At 47.1% G+C, this 23,390-nt stretch overlaps 1 long non-coding RNA gene across 1 annotated transcript in view; it reads right to left on the bottom strand.

The window, feature by feature from the left end:
- Positions 1–1,839: 1,839 nt before the first annotated feature.
- The window catches only part of LOC309795362, a 122,797-nt gene continuing 101,246 nt past the window's right edge, over positions 1,840–23,390 (bottom strand). The window contains exon 6 of the long non-coding RNA XR_014292242.1: positions 1,840–1,982. This is a non-coding gene — a long non-coding RNA (uncharacterized lncRNA). The remainder of the gene's footprint in view (positions 1,983–23,390) is intronic.

Genomic DNA, 23,390 nt, shown 5'->3' with positions numbered 1-23,390 from the left:
CCCATCAGACACCAGGTTTCATCTTTGTTCTGTTTCTCTTTGGTACCTGAGTTGTTTCACAGGTGTTGGAGGTGCCTGATGTAATGGCTCAGTGATGCTCGGGTGACCGTTAAAATGACAAGGATTTGAGACTTTAAGGGTAGAATCACCAAACTCCCTCTGGCCAGATCCAGAATCCACCTCCTTGCCCCTCCTGCAGTAGGAAGGGAGTTGGGCGCCTAGCGCAGAGCCCGTGTTGGAGAAACATGAAGATCCCAAGAGCACTTGGAAGCTGAAGGGGGGAAGTGCCTAGAGACAGAATTTTGCTCCTTTGGCTGTAATTGCCAGTAAGACTTCCTGGGGCCTCGGAGCGGGATGCTTTCCGAGCAGAGAAGCCGGGCTTAGGTGACGCACCCCAGGTACTCTCACGCTGCAGGACGAAACTTTATTTAGTAGCTGTATTAATTGAATCCTCACTTTGTGTGGATTGATGGAATTCATATCAGAACGTCCCCTCGCTGTTGGAGATGTCCCTCGCTGACTGCCTCCGCCCTCCAAAACAGGAACTCAACTTCAGAGATGATTTTTTCTCCCCCAGTTGCTCATTCATTCCTGCATCCATTCATGCACTCATTTATTCCACAAAAGCCGATTCAGAACCTTCTAGGTATCCTGGGCTGTATTTGTCCTGAAGTCAACCTTGATTTACTAAATGCCAGGCACCGTTCTAAGCGATTTACACGCACCATTGTCTCCAATCTCCACGAGTCTTTTGAAAGCAGAGGGTTTTCTCCAGCTGGAAGCAGAAGGGGAAGTCGGAGAGGTTCAAAGCCCAAGGAGGACTGGGCCGGCTGTCGCTGGCTTGAAGCTTTTGGGTGGGGGGGAGCATGTGACAAGGAAGGTGGGTGCTCCCCAGCAACAGAGAGTGGCTCCCGGCTGACAAAAGCCATGGGGACCTCAGCCCCACAGCTACAGAGAAATTAATTCTGCCAACAATCTGGATGAGCTTGAAAGGAGATTCTCCCCCGGGGCCTCCAATTAAGAGCTCAGCATAGCTGGCATCTTGATTGCGGCCTTGTATGAGCCCCTCCGTAGAGAAGTTGCCTCAGCCCACTCAGACTTCAGACCAACAGAACCGCGATATCATAGGTGGGCGTTGTTTCAAGTCGCGAAGCTTGCGGTCTTTGTTGTGCAGCTCTCATGATTACTGATGATTACTGATTACTAATAGACTCATGGGATTCTCACGATCAGGCGTCAGGCTGCTAACAGATGAAGAAACTAAAATTCAGAGAAGTGAAGATAACTTTTCAAGGCCACACAGCTTGGCAGGGCGAGAGAGAGAGATTCAAACCACATGGTCTCCTGACTACGATTCTGATGTTTTTGTGGGTCTCACAGATCTCTGCGGTGGGCGGAATTGTGGTCACTCTCTCTCTGTGACTCTCTGGCATTGTCAGTGAGGGACACGAGATGTTGGTGTGAGTGGAAGCAGAGCGGTGGGCCCGGAGCCGGCTGGACGACCCAGGTGGGGGCCATAGAGAAAGGGGGAGGGATGTGGAAATGGATGTGCCATCAAAGGAGAGAAAACAGAGCCGGTAAGGAGGTTAGGGTGTGGGGAGCTTCTAGTTTTCATCCTATTTGCACGGTCAAGGACGCACCCCCAAAGGTCCAAAGTGACGGCAGGCACTGTAATGTGTCACAGCCCTGCGTCCTGGGGAGACTAACCAACCCTCCACGCTGTCCTCTGATGGCTGCCTTCTGCACTGTTCTGTCCTGGGGGTCGGAGGCCACACATCAAAGCGCAGTGTCCTGACCCCTGTGGCCCTGCAGCTCACCTGACCCTCACCTTCTGGGGGCAGATACAGCTTCATTCTGAAGAAAGATGAAGCCGAAGCAAAACGAGCAGGAATCTAACGTTTGACTTCTTTAGCATCTTTAGAAATCACAGTTATCGTTTCCTTCTTGGATTATGACAGTGTTTTCTACTCCTTATGGAAACTCTGGAAAACACAAAAAGGAGAAAGAATAAAGGGAAGAGAACCACTTAGAAACAGTGGTTGTTAACAGCGTTTTCCTCTAAGTTATTCTTTGGGTAATGAGTATACAAAAATATATACACAGATATGCAATTGTATGACGAAAGGGTATGTTTAACAGAACTGGAATCAGATGGACTCTTTATTAATCAACTTTTCACTTCATAATCTACCATCGCCTCTTTCCCTGATCACTGAGTACTCTTGGGAAGAGTGTCTTTGTTGCCCCCATAACACTTAATCCCATGATCATAAAAGAATTCACTTCACTTATTGGGGGACTTCAAAATACTTTCCAGTTTTTCAGTAATATACACACTGCTTTGATCTCTACCCTTGTACATTTCTGAATATCTGATAATCTCTGTAAGACAGAGATAAAAAACGGGGGTTACCAGGCTGTGATGGTTAATTTCATATGTCACTTGACTGACCGTGGGGTGCCCAGATGAAACATTATTTCTGGGTGTGAGGATATTTTTGGATGAGCTTAGCATTTGAACCTGTGGACTCAGTAAAGTGGATGCCCCCCCCAGTGTGGGCAGGCATCGGTGACTCCACTGAGGGCCTGAGTGGAACAAAGGCAGAGGAAGGAGGGATTCACCTCCCTGCCGGAGCCCGTGTTCCGCAACAAGAGAAACCACCGCAATGAGAAGCCCGCGCACCGCAACGAAGAGCAGCCCCTGCTCGCCGCAACTAGAGAAAGCCTGCGCGCAGCAACGAAGACCCAACGCAGCCAAAAATAAATAAATAAAATAAATAATTAAAAAAAAAAAGAGAGATCCCAGATCCCTGTGGACTGGGGTCTACACAGTCGGCTCCCTGGGTTCTCAGGCCTTTGGACTCAGACTCAATGACACCACTAGTTTTCCTGGGTTTCCAGCTTGCAGATTATCTGACTGATTGATTGACTGATAGACAGACAGATCTCCAACAGGAAATATATACACATCCTATTGGGTCTGTTTCTCTGAAGAACCCTGACTAATATGCAGGCTAAAAGGTATACGTGTTTTAGGGTGTTGATATGACAAAGTATTTTCTAGAAAAGTTGTACCTGTCTTTCCACACAGAAATGTAACATGTTGCTAATGTAATGTGTTACATAATTTTTAAAGATCAACCTCCATTTGAACGGCAATCTCTCTCCTTTAATGCACTCCAACAGACTACCCTAGAGTTTTTCCTTTGACGACTTTTCCACATTCTGTTCCACACAGCCCCCTGCACCCCAACCAGTAGCATCCTTTAAATGTCGCCAAGTAGCAAAAAAAAAAAAAAAAGGGGGGGAATAGGCACCACTTCCTCTGTGCATCTACATTGTTTATCTCTAAAGATATCCATGTTCATCTAGTTACACAGGACATAATTCAAAAGAAGATCAAATGTCAAATAACGTTTACTTCAAAATAAAGGGCAATTTTTGAGAGCTATGTTTAAATCTCTTTCTATCTATACATTTTTAAAATTAATTAATTAATTTTATTTTTGGCTACATTGCGTCTTTGTTGCTGCGCGCGGGCTTTCTCTAGTTGCGGCGAGCGGGGGCTACTCTTCGTTGCAGTGCGCGGGCTTCTCACTGCGGTGGCTTCTCTTGTTGCGGAGCACGGGCTCTAGGCGTGCAGGCTTCAGTAGTTGTGGCACGAGGGCTCACTAGTTGTGGCTCACGGGCTCTAGAGCGTAGGCTCAGTAGTCGTGGTGCACGGGCTTAGTTGCTCTGCAGCATGTGGGACCTTCCAGGGTCAGGGCTCGAATCCGTGTCCCCTGCACTGGCAGGCGGACTCTTAACCACTGCGCTGCCAGAGAAGTCCCATATCTATACATTTTTTAAATTAACTGTTTGTCCATAAGCTCCTATGCCTGGTTCTCAGCCAAGAACAGCAGTATCATTTAGCTGAATCTCTTTGGTGAAGAGAAGGAGAGAAAACAAAGCTGACTGGAGATGTGCCACATGCTAGACCCTGCACCGGTTCCACTGTGTACGTGATTTCTTTTTAAGCCACACGAGGTATTCTTTTCTACGTTTCTGTGCATAGGGAAATCAAGGCCTACAACCAGGACCGCGCTGAGCAGAGAGGAGACCTGAACACAGGTCTGTCTGTTCCCAGTCCCACGCTCCATCGTCTTTGTGTTCTGTCACCAATTCCTCTAGAAACAGATCCTCAAGCAGGGCACCGCCCACGGCAGCACCCAGACAGCACACTGGTAAGGCTCTCCCTTCACGCCGGCTTAGAATCCCCTTCCCTTCTGCTTCCTCAGATCAGCTCTCAGAGAGACTACCTGAACCCAAGTGCCTACTGCAGCCTCTGCTGTTAGGGGTCTCCAAACCGAGACATTTGCTTAGAAGACCTGAGCCCCGGAATGACCCTGCAGAACAGGGCATGGCTCAGGTGCCAGCTCCCACCTTTCCTTCTCCAGTCTTCGGGTCCCCAGAGGTGACTGCAGTGTGCCCTGCTGTGCAAAACGTCTCCAGGGAGCGACACCTGTCCCAGAGGTCTCGCTTTCGTCCCAGCTGGGCCTACGCGTGACCACGAGTGAGTCACAAGTGAAAGATGGAGACGTTTCCCCCGGCTACGGGGCTCTGGGTCCCCAAACCACATCTCTGCTTTCGTATGTGTTGGGATGATTCAGCGGAAACTTCTGGTCAAACGGATCACCATAGCAACTTTCAGTAGACATTCAGCATGCAAATGAGAGCGTGGAAAGGGCCACTTTCTCAATAGCCCAAAATCATCATCCTCTGAACCCTCTGGGGATTGAATTCTAGACTCTTTGAAGGTTTAATGCAGAGCCTGCTTCAATGCAGGTCGGCACCTGGCTGGGTCTGTTGGTATCTTCAGATGCTAAAATGAGAAAAAGTCCCCGGGGGTGGTTTCTACACTCTGAATTGTTTGTCTCACAGGGAAGGTGTCTATAGGGGAGCTGGGAGACTGGGGCTTCACATTTTCTCTGTGTCATTTATAAGCTTCAGGATCTTGGCCAAATTACGAAAACTCTCTGAGTGTCAGGATTTTCATCTGTAATCATTAGAGAAATGCAAATCAAAACTACAATGAGATATCATCTCACACCAGTCAGAATGGCCATCATCAAAAAATCTAGAAACAATAAATGCTGGAGAGGGTGTGGAGAAAAGGGAACCCTCTTGCACTGCTGGTGGGAATGTGAATTGGTACAGCCTCTATGGAGAACGGTATGGAGGTTCCTTAAAAAACTACAAATAGAGCTACCATATGACCCAGCAATCCCACTACTGGGCATATACCCTGAGAAAACCATAATTCAAAAAGAGTCATGTACCAAAATGTTCATAGCAGCCCTATTTACAATAGCCCGGAGATGGAAACAACCTAAGTGTGCATCATCGGATGAATGGATAAAGAAGATGTGGCACATGTATACAATGGAATATTACTCAGCCATAAAAAGAAACAAAATTGAGCTATTTGTAATGAGGTGGATAGACCTAGAGTCTGTCATACAGAGTGAAGTAAGTCAGAAAGAGAAAGACAAATATCGTATGCTAACACATATATATGGAATTAAAAAAAATGTCATGAAGAACATAGGGGTAAAACAGGAATAAAGACACAGACCTACTTGAGAATGGACTCGTGGATATGGGGAGGGGGAAGGGTAAGCTGTGACAAAGCGAGAGAGAGGCATGGACATATATGCACTACCAAACGTAAGGTAAATAGATAGGGGGAAGCAGCCGCATAGCACAGGGAGATCAGCTCGGTGCTTTGTGACCGCCTGGAGGGGTGGGATGGGGAGGGTGTGAGGGAGGGAGACGCGGGAGGGAAGGGATATGGGAACAGATGTATATGTATGACTGGTTCACTTTGTTATAAGGCAGAAACTAATAAAAAAAATGAGGGTAAAAACACTTGCTTAACAGAGATATGATGTGTCTGAAATGAGAATTGGAAAATGCTTTGCATGTATTAGTCCTTCAATAAATGGTAGTTACCGTACTATCCTCTGTGGACCTTCTGAAGCCTATCTTGAATCGAACGCCAGTTATACGGAAACTGTGGTGTTGATCGTTAGGGATGTAAATGTCAACGTGGCATCGCTCTCAAGGGGCTACAGGAGCTGCTGAAAAGAGGGTGAAAGGGGGTTAAACAGATTAACCCTCTGACTTAAAAAATCTACACTACACAGATTTCAATGTAAAAAGCCAACGGGGTGTTGGAGAAGGAGAAGTTATTTTATTTTATTGCCACATTATTTACTATATCAGACAGGAATGCCGTTGGCTGCAAACAACAGAATAATTAAGAGAGGGCTTAAACAAAGAAGGATTAATGTTCTCTCTCTCTCTCTCTCTCTCTCACACACACACACACACACACACACCACACACAGTTGTGGAGGTAGCTGATTGCTAGCATTAGCTCAGTGGCTTCCCAATATTAAGGTCACATCTCACCATCTCTGCAATTCTCATCTTTCCTCTCTTGCTATCACCTCATCTTCCCAAGGTGGCTGCTGAAGTGCTAGCCATCATGTTTGCATTGCAAGGTGGTAAAAACAAAAGGGAAACTGATGGTACCATTGGAATGTTTATATTTTATGTATGAGAAATGAGTCACCTGGCCTTTCTTGGCTACAAGATTATTCATGGCTTGACTTGATGAAATGTCACATCATCCGCAAGGAGGAAGCATGTGTATAACCCCAAGTCACAGGGCAGGAAAAGAGCAGAGGTCCGCTGACTTTGGTCCGTGCTCTGCCCTTTCGCATAGCTCAGCTCTGATTCAGGGGTCCAGAGTTTGTGGGGTGGGCTGGGGAAGGCAGTAAGGGCCTGCTGAGGTACACAGGACCCCAGCTTGGTCTCTCCTGGGAAAAGGGTGAAGGTCATTCACGTTCTCCTGTAGAGAACCCTGACTGCATCCAGGGGAGAGGAGGAGAAAGACAAAGGAGGCTGTACTCCGGGTGGACCTTGGGGCACCCTGGGAGAAGCATACCCATGTGATTCTATCTGATCCACAACTTTGTGTCTCTTGGGTCCTAGCGAGAAGGAGTGGGCCTGGGGAACCAAGAGTAGTTTTAATAAAGGGAATGTTTACAGAGCACAGGAACACAGGATATAGAAAAGCCTTAAGGCAAAGTATCATTTCCTGGGGTTTCCAACTTCAGGGAGCCAGGACCACCTCTTGCTGCCTGAAAGGGTAAGGAAAGGGTGCATCGTTCCAAGACTCAGGGAAGAGGGGAGGAGAGAGAGAAAGAGATGGAGAGAAAGGGAGGAAGAGACAGACAGGGGGAGAGAGAGAGAGAGAGAGAGAGAGAGGTGGGTGACTGGACAGGGCAGCCTGGCTCCGACTCTAGAGCTGTAACCTTCAGTCAAGGGCACGCGTGAGCCCGCAGGCTGGGAGGCAGGAGCTCACCCCACCGCCCTGCAGTGTTACTCAGAGGCCTGACCCAGCTGGAAGCCAGAGGGCCGGGCGAGCCCACTCACATGTCTACGCTGATCTGTCTCCCAGAGCCCAGAGCTGAGTGGGGAGAAGCAGAGAATGGACCTGGCGGGGGTGGGGCTGGGTGGAGGGAGAGCCCAAGAGAGACACAAAGTTAAATGAGGGCAAAGAGGCTGTTAACACCCTTCCCCCAGTCCTTTGTGCTGTTAAAATTACCCCCACCAGTGAATGTTCCAGAGGCTTCCACGGAGCACGTGAAGGTGGGGTTCACCCATCGGCCCCTCTGCCATGGTGTTCTCTACCTTTACACTCAGCGCCTCACTGCTCACCCATCCTCACTACTCAGCCCATGCTCTAAATGTCGTGACAGAAGATTAGCCTCCCTGGTGTTTCCTCTTAAAAATCCCCCCGACAGTTACACTCTGGGGACGAAAACGCAGTGCCCGTTTTGTCACTGTATCCTTTTCATCAATAAATTATGTGATCGAAACTGGAGGAATATACATCTCCTTAAGGGATGTGGGTGGAATCAACGGTGTGTCGGAGGGAGATACTTATATATTTTTCTTTAAATCAGTCCATGTCCAAATACTAGCACGAGGAGGAGCCATGTGATCGGCAGTCAGTAGATATTTAAAACAAATGGCGGACTTCCCTGGTGGCGCAGAGGTTAAGAATCCGCCCGCCAATGCAGGGGACACGGGTTCGAGCTCTGGTCCGGGAAGATCCCACATGCCACGGAGCAACTAAGCCCGCGCGCCACAACTACTGAGCCTGCTTTCTAGAGCCCGTGAGCCACAACTACTGAGCCCGCATGCTACAACTACTGAAGCCCGCGTGCCTAGAGCCTGTGCTCCGCAACAAGAGAAGCCACTGCAATGAGAAGCCCATGCGCTACAACAAAGAGTAGCCCCCACTCACCACAACTAGACAAAGCCCGCACGCAGCAACGAAGACCCAACACAGCCAAAAATAAATAAACCAACAAATGAATAAATAAATTAAAAACAAATGGCTAGCGACAAAAGAAAGGGGAAAGTATACATACACATCAATTATATATAAATACATTATGTGTATATTCATTTAATGATGTGTTTGCACCAGTGGGCCAATCGACTCAGTCCAAATAGAGGCTACAGTAGCCACATGTGCAGGTTAATTTGTTTCCTTCAAGATAACAATGAAAAGTGATGCTGGAAGATTCTGGGCCATTCTGCCGAGCTGATCCTACCCTGAGGACAAGGTGTAGTTTTCTGGTGCTTGGGAAATGTGCTTCTGGGAGTGGTCAGGTGTGTTCTGGTGCCACTTCTGACTCTCACAGAGGATCACCAACAATCCCAACATCAAGTTTCAGGTTTGGCAAGAGGCACATAAAAATGTTCTCAAGGCACTGTGTCCAAGAAAAAAAACCCCTCAGCGACCCAGGCTTCACGGAAGATGAGCCCTGCCTCTCCCGATGTGCCTCTGCAGACACAGGCAGGGTGGGACGTGGCCTGGGGTTCTTTGGGAGCAGGCGTTGTCTCTGTCATGAGATGTGGGCCGCCTGAGAGCATTGCCCAGAACAGTAACATGGCGGCAGAGAACTTGTCGGGGTGTTCACGTGAGGCCCAACAGAAAGATGGAAACAGACCGAGTCATTCTGACAAATCAGGTTTCAATGCTCCCTCCCTCCCTCCTTGTCAGCATCATCCTGAGCAAGAGAGAGAGACAGAGAAACAAAGACAACGAGAGACAGAGAGAAAAAGACAAAGACAGAGACAGAGAGAAACGGAGACAGAGACAGAGGGAGACACAGAGAGAGGGAGACAGAGAGACACAGAGCAAGACCCCAGAACAGTCGTTTGCCGGTTGGGACACACCAGCGGGTTGAGAGGACACTGCAGATGAACACATTCATTCGTTCGGCAGACATTCCTTGACCCTCTTCATCTCAACACCGGTGCCTGTCCTCCCGGAGGTTTCCAGTCAGTGGACAGACAGACAAGCAAGCCTGAGCTTAGGATGGGAGTAACACGTCCTGTGATAAGGAAGCTGGGACGCCCCAGGACCGGCACCAAGTTGAATCACAGGCAGGGCACGGGCTCCGGGTATCAACAAACCAGCTCTGCCCACCCCTCGACCCCGAGGTTGTTTCTATGGACAGCAACTGAAAACACAAATTAGTCGTTATTGTGGAAAAAGCTGAACTGTGTTGGACTTCATTTGTTCGCTTCCAGTCTCATGGAGCTGCCATTTGTAATTACATATACGGTTACCATCATCTTTCATCTTCCAGCTCTCGGAGTCTCTAGAAGGTTGCACGCGGCCATATTTGGGAGCACAGATCCCCCCCAACCTGGGGGTTTGGGGGATATTTCTAAGAGAGGGTGATGTCTGAAATGAGCTACTTGGCTTTACCTCGAAACACAGAAGGGGCCGGATGAGTGGGAGAACTAGCAAACACCTCTTCCCATTCTGCATCCAACTTCCCCCTGGGTGGGAGATGACAGCTGATGGCTGGTGGCCTGTTGTGTGTCAAAACCAGATGGCGCCGTACAGCACACAGCACAAAGTCTGGCCTGGACCCAGGGCTCCAGAAATGTTACAATTGTTGTAGCTGTTCATTTACTGTTAGAGATACTTCTCTCTTGGAACGTAGTCCATCAGTATTCCTGCTCCACGTTCTAGGAGGAGACAGCATGGTGCTGCCGAGATGGACGAACTCACACCAGTTCACTTACCCGGCGTTCATGAAGCACCTACTTTGTGCAAGGTGCTAGGTCCCAAAGCAGAGTCATGCGGGGGCCTCACCTGACGCTGGGCCTCTTGCCCCCAGAGTAACCCTCTCAGGCAGAACAGCCTGGAGTTACTTCTGACACAGACGGGGAAGACCTCGGAGAGTGAATGTGTGCAGGGAAATCATACTGGAGACCCAGAGCTCACAAAGAGAATGACTCCCAAGCTGTCCAGCTATCCCCAAACGAACGTGCCCTCTGCGAAACTCTCCCGAATGAATCTCACGCTGAAACCAGCGCATCATTTTTTGCTCTTTGCTAAAGGTGCCATCAGGAGCCTTAACGTTGTTGCTGACGGCGTGCTAGGAAATACTGAGACGACAGGGCAGGAAAGGAACATTTACTGAGTGTCTCCTGTGTGCCCAGTCCTGGGATTTTAGATGCATGATCAACTCCTGTCTTTTTAATTCTGGGTAGTTGGTGGAATTACCTCCCCACATTACGGATGAAAAAACTGATGCCTGCAGAGGTTAATTTTCTTCCTGGACAGCCCAGAGCAGATCAGAGCCTTGTGAGCACTTAGCTCTGCTTGGCTTTATCCAGACCTTGTCTTCTCCTTCTACTTAAAGCAAAACTGGACCAGGAAAATTACCCTGGACTTCAGCCAAAGGACCTATGAAACCACAGAAGGGAATGGGACCCATGCTGCCTGCACACGCTAGCTCCTTTCTGTGGAGTTTCAGTGGAATCTGTGTTGTCCTGGGGAGAATCCCAAGTATACTTGCGACCAGATAGGTCTCAGCCTTCAACCTAGGAGGTCTGGAGCTGGTAGTAAGAACCAAGGCTGGCTGGGATGAGGGGAGGTGATTAAAACAGTGGGGTGGGTGAGGTCAGAACAGAGCACAGCAAGTAAATATTTGCCGGCACAAATGGTATCTGAGGACTCCTTAGAAGGTTCCAGTGGTCTTGGAGCCATGGGATATAGGCCCGTTACAACATTACCTATTTCTGGACATCACAGACCCGGCTGGATAGCCTGAGAAGGAAACCAGCCTGTGTTCGGAGTAAATAGTTAACACTTCTGGGCTGGAAGAGATGATTATTCAAAAGTTGGTCCCCACATACAAATGCAAATGACATCCAGAGACACATGAATGCTAATTTCTCCAACGAAGTCTGTAGACAAATGCTAGTCATTAGAAACATTTCCGCGCATTTATATTAGGCTGTCCTCTAAAAGACTTTTCAGACAAATATGTCATCAAGATATTCAAAACCATGTAATCTTATCCAAAGTTTCAGCTATCAACAGTACAGTTTTCATCTCTTGCAGCTGTGTGTCAGAACGCTCAGGGAGATTACTCAGCTGATACGGCCAAGCCGGGAGGGGCCAGAGAAGTCCTGGGGGTCCGTAAAGCTCCCAACAGGAGAATCTGGGTTCTCAGAGTGGGTTAGGCCTTTTAGCCACAGGTGAGCGATCCGAGGCAGGTGAGGGGTGACCTCTAATAGGTTAGAGAAGAAGCATTCAGAGATGTCCTCTTCTGTGTCTCTCTCCACCTGCTTGCCTTCACACACACAAGCGCTACCGAGATGACAGATCTACTTAAAAGCAGAGCGACTGGGAGCTCAAGATCCTGTCTGCACCACCTTCTTAGGCAAGAGAAAACCTCGGACCCGTAGACTGTTCCTGGGGAGGCTCGGGGTAAGGGCAGAGGCTTAGGGTGAAGTGACAGGAGGGCTCGGCTTTAAGTTGTTCCTCGGAGCATGTGCGCATGTGTGCGCTTTTACCATCCCGTCCCTTCCTTCATCTCTCCCCCCCCACCCCCTTCCCTGCCCCTTTCTTCATGGGAAGGGTATCTGGTGAAAAGAGTGCCCAGAGGGAACCTCCACGCCACCCCTAGGCCTGCAAAAGTTACTGTTATTTGATTGTTTCCTGAGGGACCATTTGTGTTTGGGTCACTTTATTTAGTGTGTGACTGGTGGTGGCTTTTGGCACTTGCTTCTCTTTAACTAAACATGTATTAAGTGAATCTATTAAATAACTCTCATTTATCTGTTAACCCACTGTTCATCAGCAGGAATATTCATCTACCCATCCATCCATCCACCCACCCACCCATCTGCTACTCACTGATAGCAAAGTCTGAAGAACCCCTAAATATGGCACTACTATCATCTCAGTTCTCTGGCTGAAGAAACAGAAGTAGAGAGGTTACATAATTAAACCAAGATCCCCTAGCTAATAAGGGACAATGCTGAGACAGATGCATCTATTTTCTGGTTCACTCCACTGAGTCCCTGGACGACCATTTCTTGACTGCCTGCCTTGTAACAGGTTCCAAGTCCAGGTATAACAGGAGGGTAAAGATGTTTCTGACTGGCCCCTGCCCTCAAGGAGGTTGCATTCTTGTATCAATGCCAAATGCCATGAGGCTGGTGTGAGTTGTGTGCCCCGAAATGGTAAACTGTAAGCTGATGCAAAAACCCATCAGCCAAGGTGCCTGGGGACACTGTTGGGGGTAACTCAGGGTCATGGGTCCCACCATCCAGCTTCCATGGGTACACTCTCTGAAGGATACCTTTGTTTATGGATGGATAGGCTGTAAACCCCATCCTAACAGCTACTGCTTTGAAGGAGACTCAGGAAAGGACAGGCCAGGGTAAGGCCCAGCCCCTCTGTGGATGGGTTTGTTATGGCTACACTGCCTCCTCCAGACAATGCTTCTTAGAGCTGAGGGTGTAATCTGTGATGGTTGGCTCCTGCCAAGCAAGGGCATGGAGGTCTCTGTAAAGAATCACTAAATTTTGCAGGATGTTCTCAGTGGGAGAAACAGTTTGTGCAAGAACACATGGGCATGAATGACGATGGGATGGTAGAGCAGGGTGGTTGCTGAAGCACAGGTAACATGTGATGGGATGAGTCATCGAGGGGCAAGGGAGGTATCTGAACAGTTAGAATAATGGTGAAGGGTCTCATATGCCAGCTGAAGAGTCTGGACCTTAGGGGAGCCACAAAGGTACTGGGCAAGGGAAATATATATCCAGATTCATGCTTCAGAAAGAATAGTTGGCAGTGAATTAGCAGATCTGGAGGCAGAAGCACTGGCTAGTCGGTTCTTGCAATAGTGTAAACGGAGGCCTATCCTAGACTCAAAGAGTGAGAATGTGATAGCTCACAGGAAACCTTCACGATTTTTGAAAAGCAGAATGGAAAAGATGCACCATTGATTAGAGTACTGAATTAAGGAAAGAGAAGAGCTAAGCTCAGCTCTCAGTTTTCCAGCTTGAAATCTGTGTGAATATTTTTTAAACCTCATTGGGGACCATGAGAGAAGAGGTCAGATTTGGGGAGTCTGAGATGCCAACAGGATATCCCAGTGGGATAGCTCAGTGGCAGTTGAAAATCTGGCTTTGGAGTTCAGAAGATAAAGTATTCGTTGGCAATGGAAACTGAACATGCAAATAGGTAGCATATGTGCCACAAACTACCCCTTCTGCACCCAGAACAGGCATCACTAATCAATTGCAGATTTTTTTTTTTTTTTTTCCCATTGAGCCTAGCTGCTTAAGCACCATGATTCAGGCAGCCATTACCAGTGGACTGGAGCTGGTATGGAAACTGAAATATTCTTGATGGCTGCCACAGAGATGATGACTGAAGCCACGGAGGGGCTGGGAGCGCCCTCGGTAGAAAGGGCATATCTAGTAAAACACACAGCTGTAGTTTAAAGAGTGTTGGCTTTGATGGAAAATGACCTGGATTCAGATCCCCTCGTCACCACTTACCGGCTGTGTTAACTTGGGAGATTTACCTAAACTCCCTAGGTCATAATTAGTTATTTGTAAAACATGGATAACAATAGTACCTCATTGCATTCTGGATAACATTACTGTCACATAAAGTGTTTAGAACAAGCTGACACTTACATAATGCTCAATACATGCTATTGGGGGCAACGGAAAAAGCAAAGGAACCTGTAAAAATTAAGAGGGGTTCCCTCAGAGACTGTACCAGTCCAGGGGACACCGTAATACTCCTGGTCACAGGAGATCTGCTGGCATTTGGGAAGGATTCTAAACTCTACTCATTTCTCAGACTCACCCTCCGTCTTCCGTGAATATACTGGTTCTTACTCAAATACAGTTTGGGGTTTGAATCTATGCATTTACAAGACTGCTTCTTAATTTGTAACAGTCCTTCTGCACAGATTTTGGAAAAGGAGGTGGATGCTTTGATACAGCACAGCGGCCACTGGATCTAAACTTCCTCTGTTTCGCCCAGAACGGCAGACGGACAGATGTTCAGCCACAGCCCAGGAGGAGAGGGAAGGGAGCTCAGCTCTTTCCTATCAAGAGGTCCCTTTTTAGTTTAGGCTGCCAGGTGTGTGTTACCTGAGAGAGGCCTTGTGGCCTGTCTAGCAAAGCATGTTAAAAATAAATAAATACATATAATTTATTTATTTGCCTGGTTTGCTCTTTCCCAATCACTGTCCTCAATCGAAAGGCAGTTATGGCCTTTTGGGTGCAGTACAGCATATAAAGTGTTTAACAAAGTGCCTTCAAATTTATGTAGCCAGTATCATATTTATCTGGGTAAATAAAAGATTATGTTTTCTGAACTGCCTCTCTGCTGGCCCTGCCAGCCTTTAATAGTGTTTGCCAAGAGACTGGAACCGCTTTATATGGGCTTCATAACCACAGAGCTGTGTGTGTGTGTGTGTGTGTGTGTGTGTGTGTGTGTGTGTGTGTGTGTGTGTGTGATTTATTTTGGTGGCAGGGGTGGGGGGCGGCCTTTTCACGTTATTTTTCACTGTAAATGTGACGGTAAAGTGTGTTACTCCGAATGCAAAGGGTCACACGGTTTCTTGGCCTGAACACAGAACTTCTGGTGACCTCGTGGTGAGGGCATCAAGCCCTCCAATTGTGACAAACCGACAACTGCCAAGAAGCTCAAAGGCCAGCTGATTTCCAGTATACTCTGCTGTTGGGTTTGGGCTGGTTGGTTTTCTCAGAACACTGAGTCAAGGATGTGCTCTGGTCTTTCCTTCTGATTTCCTGCTGGTGTGTTGGTGGGTATGTGTGTCTGTTTGTGGGAGGATGAGTGTATCTGCTTTTGACCTTGAGCATGTGTGCACGTGAATGTTTTGGTACCGAGGGGGAGAAAAAAGGCCAGAAGACAAAGCGGGGAGAAATAAGGGAGGGTCAGAAAAAGAGGAGGAGAAGTCACAGGAGTCTCCCAAGCAGATTATCTGGATTTACGCCTTCTGTCATTTGCCCTCTGGCATTTGTGTCTGGCACGGTTCTAGGTTCTGGGGATCGTACACTTACCTAGCGGGACGAAGCCCCTGGTCTCACAGATGTTACTGTTTACTGGGGGACACTGACAATAAACCAGTGGTTAAATACGGCAAATTGCAGAGAAACGGGCTGGTCCAATTACTGACGGAAATGCTGCCGTCCTTCTCAGCGGGGTTGCCTCTGTCACAGCCCCGGGGAAGCTCTCATCTCTGAATATTCCTTCCCAAGAGAGGTCATCTCTGGAATACATTTGTTTCTCTCTGGACAGGCAGATTTCTACTTTAAGTCAGATCACTCCACCTCACTTTGAGGTTGCTTTCTTAAATTCCCTCTATGTCAGTGGTTTTCAGCAGGGGACCATCTTGCCCTCCCCCTTCTCCGGGGGGACAAGTGACAACGACTGGAGCAATTTCTGGTCGTCCCGACAGGGGATGCTACTAGAATCTAGGAGAGGCCAAGGATGATGCTGAATATTGTACACGTTTATTTTCTGTCTCCTCCACAATGAGAAGGCATGTCTTGCCCTTCCGTGTATCTATAATATTGACATCTTATAGACGTTCAATAAATATTTGCTGGCCGGCAGTGCCTGTGATAAAGCTCACTACACGATAGGTGGTATAAAATGTTTGCTGAGTGAATACCTGATAAACTCTGTGACTTAATAGCCATCTGACTTTGATGAGCCGTCTGAACTTTCTGAGCTTCAACAACCCCCCCGACAAAGAACGATCTGACCCAGGTGCCAACAGTGTTGAGGGTGAGAAACCCTGACTTAAGTGAAGTTGGAGGCTGAGCCAGCACCCGCGGGGCCAGGGCTTGCGAGTGTGTGCGTACGCGGGGCACGGCGGTGGGGTCTGCCAGGAAGCCCGGCACTGCCCCTCGGGGAAAAGCCCTCCCCACAGCCGCGTGACGCTTTCCCTAGGAAACTTCTCCCCACCCCAGACAGTGAGTTGGGAACCGGCAGAGCCTTCGCTGGGGGCTGCCAGGATGGGCTTTCTGTAGAATGGCTCCCAAGAGCCACGGGGCTGGGGAGACCTCGTGGTGTCGAAATCCTTAAAATCTTGGGGCTCATCCTGGGGATACGTGTCCCCAGAAAACCTTAGCCACCCAATCCCTTCCCGCTCAAGAGCATTTGTTCACAACAGATTTCCTAACAGCATACAGGATCAGCCTGAAACATACTCTGCCTGTAAATTCTGCCCCGAAAACACTTCGCAGTGGGAAGCAACTTGTGAACCCCCGGCAAACAGGACAGAGGCTCGTACCTGAATGAGCTGATTCCCACTGCTGTCTGAGGCAAGGGTTTGGGGGAAGGAAAAGAGAAATGAAATATCTGGGAAATCTGAGACATTGTTTTAAAACAACGGGTTTTTAGGGTGTTTGATTTACTATTCAACTGTACGCAGCTGCTGTTCGGAAAATAGGCCGCGTGCCAAGCGGAGAGAGCTGATGGAGAGGGTCGGGGGCGGGGGGCGGGAACAAAAGAATCCACAGTGGTGTTTGCACACTTCACGTGTCGACTGACTTAAAAAAAAAAAAAATCCGAGCTGCTGACCCTTCCTGAGAAGCCAATGGCTGGCGTTTCTTGCGTTGCTCTTTATCTGTTGAACTGCTGTTTCCCACATACGTAGCTCTTGCCTTCTTTGTCTCCATTAAAGAGATTTAGGAGACTGCTCTGCCCTCAAAGTGCACACTTTTAATCAGTGCTTCAACAATCACCCCCTCCTTTTTCTTCTGTTTTCTCCAGTCTGGCATCAAGACACCCACACATTGGTAGAGGGAGATTTTTTTTTTTTTATTGAGGTAAAATTGATATAACCTAAAAGTAACCATTTTTCAAGGTACCATTCGGTGGCATTTTGAACATTCACGAGGTTGTGTGACCGTCAACTCTATCCAGTTCCAGAACATTTTCATCCCCCCAAAGAAACCCTGCACCCATGAAGCAGCCACTCCTCATTTGACTCTCTCCTAAGCCCCTGGAAAGCACTGATGTGCTTTCTGACTTTATGGATTCACTCATTCTAAATATTCCACATAAATGGAATCCTACAATATGTGACCTTTTGTGTCTGGCCTCTTTCACTTAAGTGAAAAGTTATCGAGGTGCACCCATGCTACAGCCTGTGTCAGCACTTCATTCCTTTTTATGGCTGAATACGATTCCATTTTATGGATATACCACATTTATCACATTTTATTTATTCATCCATCGATGGACTTTGGGTTCTTTCCACCTTCTGGCTGTCGTAAATAGTGCTCTATGAATACTCACGTGCAAGTATTTTTTAGAAGACCTGTTTTCAGTTCTTTGGGGTATATATCTGGAAATAGAACTGCTGGGTCATATGGTAATTCTGTGTTTAACTTTTTGAGGAATCAGAAAATTCTTTAAGGCCCTCATTTCCCAACCACCCTTAGTATCCAATCAGCTCGTATGTCCTCCACCCAAGAGGAGCCGGAGTTAAACTTGAGGTCACCTCCTGGCTCTGCCCAGGGATGAGAAGGATGAAGAGAGGCAGAGACCACCCCCCTTGGAGGCCCTCTTTTCTCCATCACCACAATAGTTAACTATGCACTCGATATGGCACTGAGTGTTCGTTTACATGAAAACCCTGTGGAGAGGCATTACTTTACCGATCTTTTTTAAATGAAGAAATAGATTCAGAGAGATGAATCCACTTACTCAAGGATACACAGTTAAGAAGTAATGAGCCTTATTACGTCTAAAGGCTATGAAAACTATTTCACCAGATTCAAAAGGCTGTTGGTTCCCTGCCTAAAAAAAGCAAAACCCTTCAGAAAGAACTGCCCTCAGCTCAAGTGGAGAATCCCTTGCCTTTTGGGGGGACTTTGATCCAACCACTGAACACAGGCAAGGGGAGGCTTCCTTCAGCCCAGGTGACGCGGGAAGCCGCTGTGAGCTTGTTCTGCAAGATCATTCAGTGACCTGTGTTACAGGCAATGCATTCTTCTCCAACAGCTGCATGTTCCTTGCCCCAGTCCAGTTTCCTGTCTAGAGTTTTCCCCCAAGGGGGAAATAGCTACCTCTATCCTTCCTTCTCATGGGCTATTCTTTTTAGAGAAGAAGAAGAAGAAGAAAAAAGAGCAGCAAGAACCATCTCTTTCTAAGCATTCACCCCTCCTAGCAGGGGCTAAGCTCTTAGGACCCATTGACAGGATTCTTCCAATGGCTCTGTGAGTTTGGTGGAGGTGTTGTTTCCATCCTGACAAGGAAGCTGACATTCAGAGAGGTTAAGACACTTGCACAGAATCTCCAACCAATAGGTGGAAGAGCCAAGATTCAAAGTAAGAGTTTTTAGAATCTGAAGTCTGTGGAATGTAGGCACTCTGCCAGGCCAATCCCTGATCAATCACCTCCTATTACTGGGTGTCCCCAGCCCCTGGGCTATAGGGGCTTTCACACGTGGCCTCACTTAACCTTCATGAACTTCTAGCCTATAGAACAGGAACTCGAGGCTGCCCCAAGCTGACACAGCTGACGTTAGCCAAAGACACTTTGGTGCGGCCACTTGATTCCAAGGCCCTACTGAGTCTACCCTACTGTTCTATTTATTTGGCCAATATGGTGCTGAGTTCATCCCAGGATGAGGGGCCAGGAGGAACGGCTGCCAAGGAGTCCTGCTCGGTTGCATGATAAACTTCTGACAACCTCAACTTACTCTCACTCCAGTCAACCATTTGCTGTGGAGTTAGTGGCTGGTTTCCACATTACGATGGAGCTCTTGGAGAGAGATGGTTGTCGGAATTGCTTGTGGTTAGTGATTTTCCTAAGATGAATTAGAAAGGAAACTATTTTGAAGGGAGGTTAGTTTGCCTCAGCAAGAGCTGAGCTGTAGCATCTCTGTGTTAGGACATGTGGGCCAGCAGCTATGGAGATGGACATGTATGTCCATGCTCAGGCACGTGAGTGCAGCTGTATGGGCACAATTCATATGCACACACGTGTTTGTTTGCAAACGTGGGTCTGTATGCGTACGTCAAGGTGAACTCATCTGAGTGTCTATGCAAGCGTATTTCTGAGTACTCGTGTAGGGGGTGGGCGACTTGGGGAAGACAGAGTAGAAGACTTCAGAGGGAGGTTCCCCACTAGGACTGATTCCTGAAGACCTTGGTCTGGAAGGATCATCTTGGGTTCTTTGCGGGGTAAGGTGAGCCTCTGCGTGTCCACAGGGATCTTCTGGCTGGATGAAAACAACCCTTTCCTGGTTCCCTGGGAAGGGTCTCCATCTGGCCTCAGTTAATCCATGCCTTGTTTATCACTTGTGGCCTCCAGCCCCTCTTTGTGTGGAGTTACAATCTTCCCCACAGCTCCAGAGCAAAGATCTCCAATTTTCGGCTGGTGGGGCTTCCCTGGGAACTCTTTGGCATGCACAGTCCCTGTCTCTACTTCCAGATCCTGACTCAGAAGGTTTGGGATGGGGTTCGAGAACCTGCATTTTAACAAGCTCCGAAGTTGGTTCTGATGTAGATGACATGGACCACACTTGGGGACTCTCTGGTTTGGAGAGCTCTCAGGGATTGACTGCCATGTGTCCATCCTAAGCATCTATCTCCAGGAAGGTACCTCCAACAGGCTCTGTGATTTCTCTGGGGGAGCACACTGTCTCGAACCCACAGCATCCTATCTTGAGTCTGACATGCATTCAGCACTGAAATCAGATTCTACTTCTGCTTTTTGCTGAGCATCTCCAGATACATTCTCAAATTATCTACCCATTTCATGATGAACCCTCACCCTCCAGTTAGGAGATAAGCAAATGGTCTAACTGCATGCTTTTCTTTCAAACCAGTTACACAACAAGAGCAAGGAATCGCGTGCTGCAGATTAGACGCAACAAACCCCTCTTTCTTGAAGTCCATAGAATCTACTGAATTTAAGTACAGTTTCAAAGTTAAAATTCCATCTTGCTAAATGCACAGTGCAGTCTTTCGGAGTAAGGATTTATAACAACAGTGATGGTCTTCTTACCCACTGAAAGTGACTTTCTCAACTTCCCATATAGAATCCTACCTCAGCTGGATGTTCTTCTTTGTTTTTCTTTTCCCCCCTTTTTATCCTTTTAACCTCTCTAAATAGGTGAAGGTAGGTTGGCTTGCAAAAACTATTTGGCAATCCATCTCTTCATTCTCATCAACCAAATTCTGATTTCACATGACATTGGAATGCAGCCTACAGACCCTAAAAAAAGGTGTGTGTGGGAGGGGGATGGGATGGGAGGCTTATTTGACAGTGTTACAAGGAGACGAGCTGGAAGCAAACATTTGACACTCCAGCCCTGGAATGCTGTAAAAATTTAATTAGGTGGATCCATTAGTCATGCCCACATGGAGGTTTCATGCGGGACTTACAAAATTGCAGGCTACTGAGGAAAGTTTCATACCTTCCTGTAAATGCCATTTCCCTCATTATTGGGAAATGTGGTCTCAGTGGGACCATTGAACCAGGTTTTGTATTTACAAAATACAGTTAGGATGAGATTAACAGCATGAACTGAAGGGATTTTCAAATCCAAATAAGGGACAACTTTCTAGAAGGGAGTTTGCCCAGCCGCACTGCTTCTGAGTCAATTGGGCTGAGAAGTGATTTTGGTGCCCACTGCCTTTCATGACTCCCTGACTTGGATTTTTAGGTTTAAAGGTACCTGGAATGATGTTACATGGTTGACTCTAATGGGACGAGCATGTGTCTGTTTTCAAGTTGAAAATACATAGGCAGCCTTTCTAGTTCCAAAGGAGTTGGTGGCTGAATTCCGAAATCAAACTTGCGGGTTTCAAGGCCTGGGATACTTACAACTTGATTTGCAAGCAGGCATTTTCAATTTACAAACACTGTTATTTTGATTTTAAGTCCCTGCTTGGTCACTGTGGTTGGAAAGAGGTAGATGAGGAAGATATTTAATACAATTAATCATATGGTGATATTTGAAAGACACTGAAATTTAACTCAAGGCTCTTGGCTCTTAATCAGTCTGAATCATATGATACTGCCCAAGTGGCCATGGGCACTGCTTCTTCAGAAACATGTGGCTCGGTCTAAGAGGGTCTAAACATTCAACTGAAAAGGAAGGGGTTTGGTATGGTATAATGTTATTGTTCCAGGGCCATGGTCCCCTAGAGACTGACTGTACAATGACTTTTCTTTCTTCATCTGTATGCATCCATTTCTTTACTCATGTTATTATTTCAACAAACATGTATATCTATGTATTCTGGATTGAGACATAAAGTTTAATAAGACACAGTCCCTGCCCTAGAGGATGCCACTGTCTAATGGGAAAGACTGACTTATAAACAACTAACCACAGTGCAGTAATAATAATTATAATGTTCCTCTTCACTGAGTGCCTAGGCACCAAGCAATTTACATACATTAGTTCATGTTTGTTTAAAAGCAACTCAGCAAGACAAGATTTTCGGGTTTTTTTAATAGATGAAGAAACTGAGACCCAGACAAATTTAAGAACTTTCTGGAAACACGGTTAAGAAACGACAGAGCTGAGATTTGAATCCAGGAGAGTCTAAGTCCCTTAAGCCATATTGCCTCAGAGCCTCTGGTCAGTGCAATGACTCAGGTAAAGTGGTAGAACAAAGCAGCGCATGGAGAATTCTTCAGAGAAGAGTCTGCAATGTTTTGGGGACCCTTGAAGAATGAATACGCCCACCCACAAATTGGACAAGGAAAGTTTTGGTATTTGGGTGGGGGGAAAATTGTCACATTGTTACTAATATTTTCTGGCCATTGCTACTTCTATATAAACCTTAGTTTGAGATAAAGAATTCTATTTTATATAACAAAAGATACTCTGTCTCTAAAAGTCCTTTGGCTTGATACATTTTTGAAGTTCTCTGTTGTTTCCAAAACCTGCAGATGTAAAGATTTCAGGAATCAGCCATGGACCTGTCTAAATTGCTGGCTGGATTTGGGAAATACTTAGCTACACGCGAGCAGAGAAAGTACATGACTTTGGGGAAACAACTCCAATGGGAGGAAATTAGTGGGTAAGTGAAACAAGTAACTGGTACCAATAAAGAATGCCTGTGAGCCAGGGCTGCAGGTATTCAGATGAAATGCACACCCTGTTTGTGATTCGGATGTCTGGGGATCTGAAGAAGTTAGACTCTGAGTTCTGTAAGATTTTCACATCTTTGACCCCAGAGATCAGTCGCCATTTGGTTGAAAAGTCACTGGGGGAGGGAAGGAGAACAGACTATAGCCTAGTTGAGTCAGGTTCCACTCTTCTAAATTTCCTAGCAATGCATTCATTTAGGTTTATTCTTTAAACGTTCTATGCCTCATTCTGATCTTAGCCTGTCACTAAATTCAGCCGCACGGGACAAGATTTCTTAAAGTAGACGGGTCAAAAGCACAGCAAGACTCATGCCGGGGCCCAAGCACTCAAGATTCGTGTCTTAAATTGACCTCCTCACCTATGAAATTCCAAGCAGTGCCTTATAGTAAAGAGAAAGTGGACCTTCTCCAAAGGCAATTTTCACTACCCAGGACAAAGTGATCCATCGGCCTCTATCATTAAGGCCCCCCTCATGGACATCTGATATTTGTGTTTGTCGAACCCTTCCCTTTCCTCTGGGGATCCCATCCCTACCCCCGTGCCCATTCTTGCGGTGTACATGGGGCTGATTCCCTAGGGTCCTGGCTCTGGAGGCGACAGCCCTGACCAAATCCACAATGCTGAATTCTGGGATAAGTGGTACACTTCCAATCCAAGTCAATAAGCCTCAAATCTAGGGCTTTTTAGAACTATTTGAAAAGAGAAGCTTATTCTACAGGGAATGCTCGCTGTAAGGATGATTTAAGACTGGAATTTCTCAGGCCGTATTTCTACCTCCAGGGGATCCAGGCAAAAAATGAAGGCAACACAGAAGTAAGTGAATTTGGGGCCATAAAATCA

The sequence above is a fragment of the Mesoplodon mirus genome, assembly GCF_964341445.2.
Source record: "Mesoplodon mirus genome assembly, chromosome: 19".
NCBI classification, from domain to species: domain Eukaryota; kingdom Metazoa; phylum Chordata; class Mammalia; order Artiodactyla; family Ziphiidae; genus Mesoplodon; species Mesoplodon mirus.
This window is presented reverse-complemented; position numbering and strand designations above follow the sequence as displayed.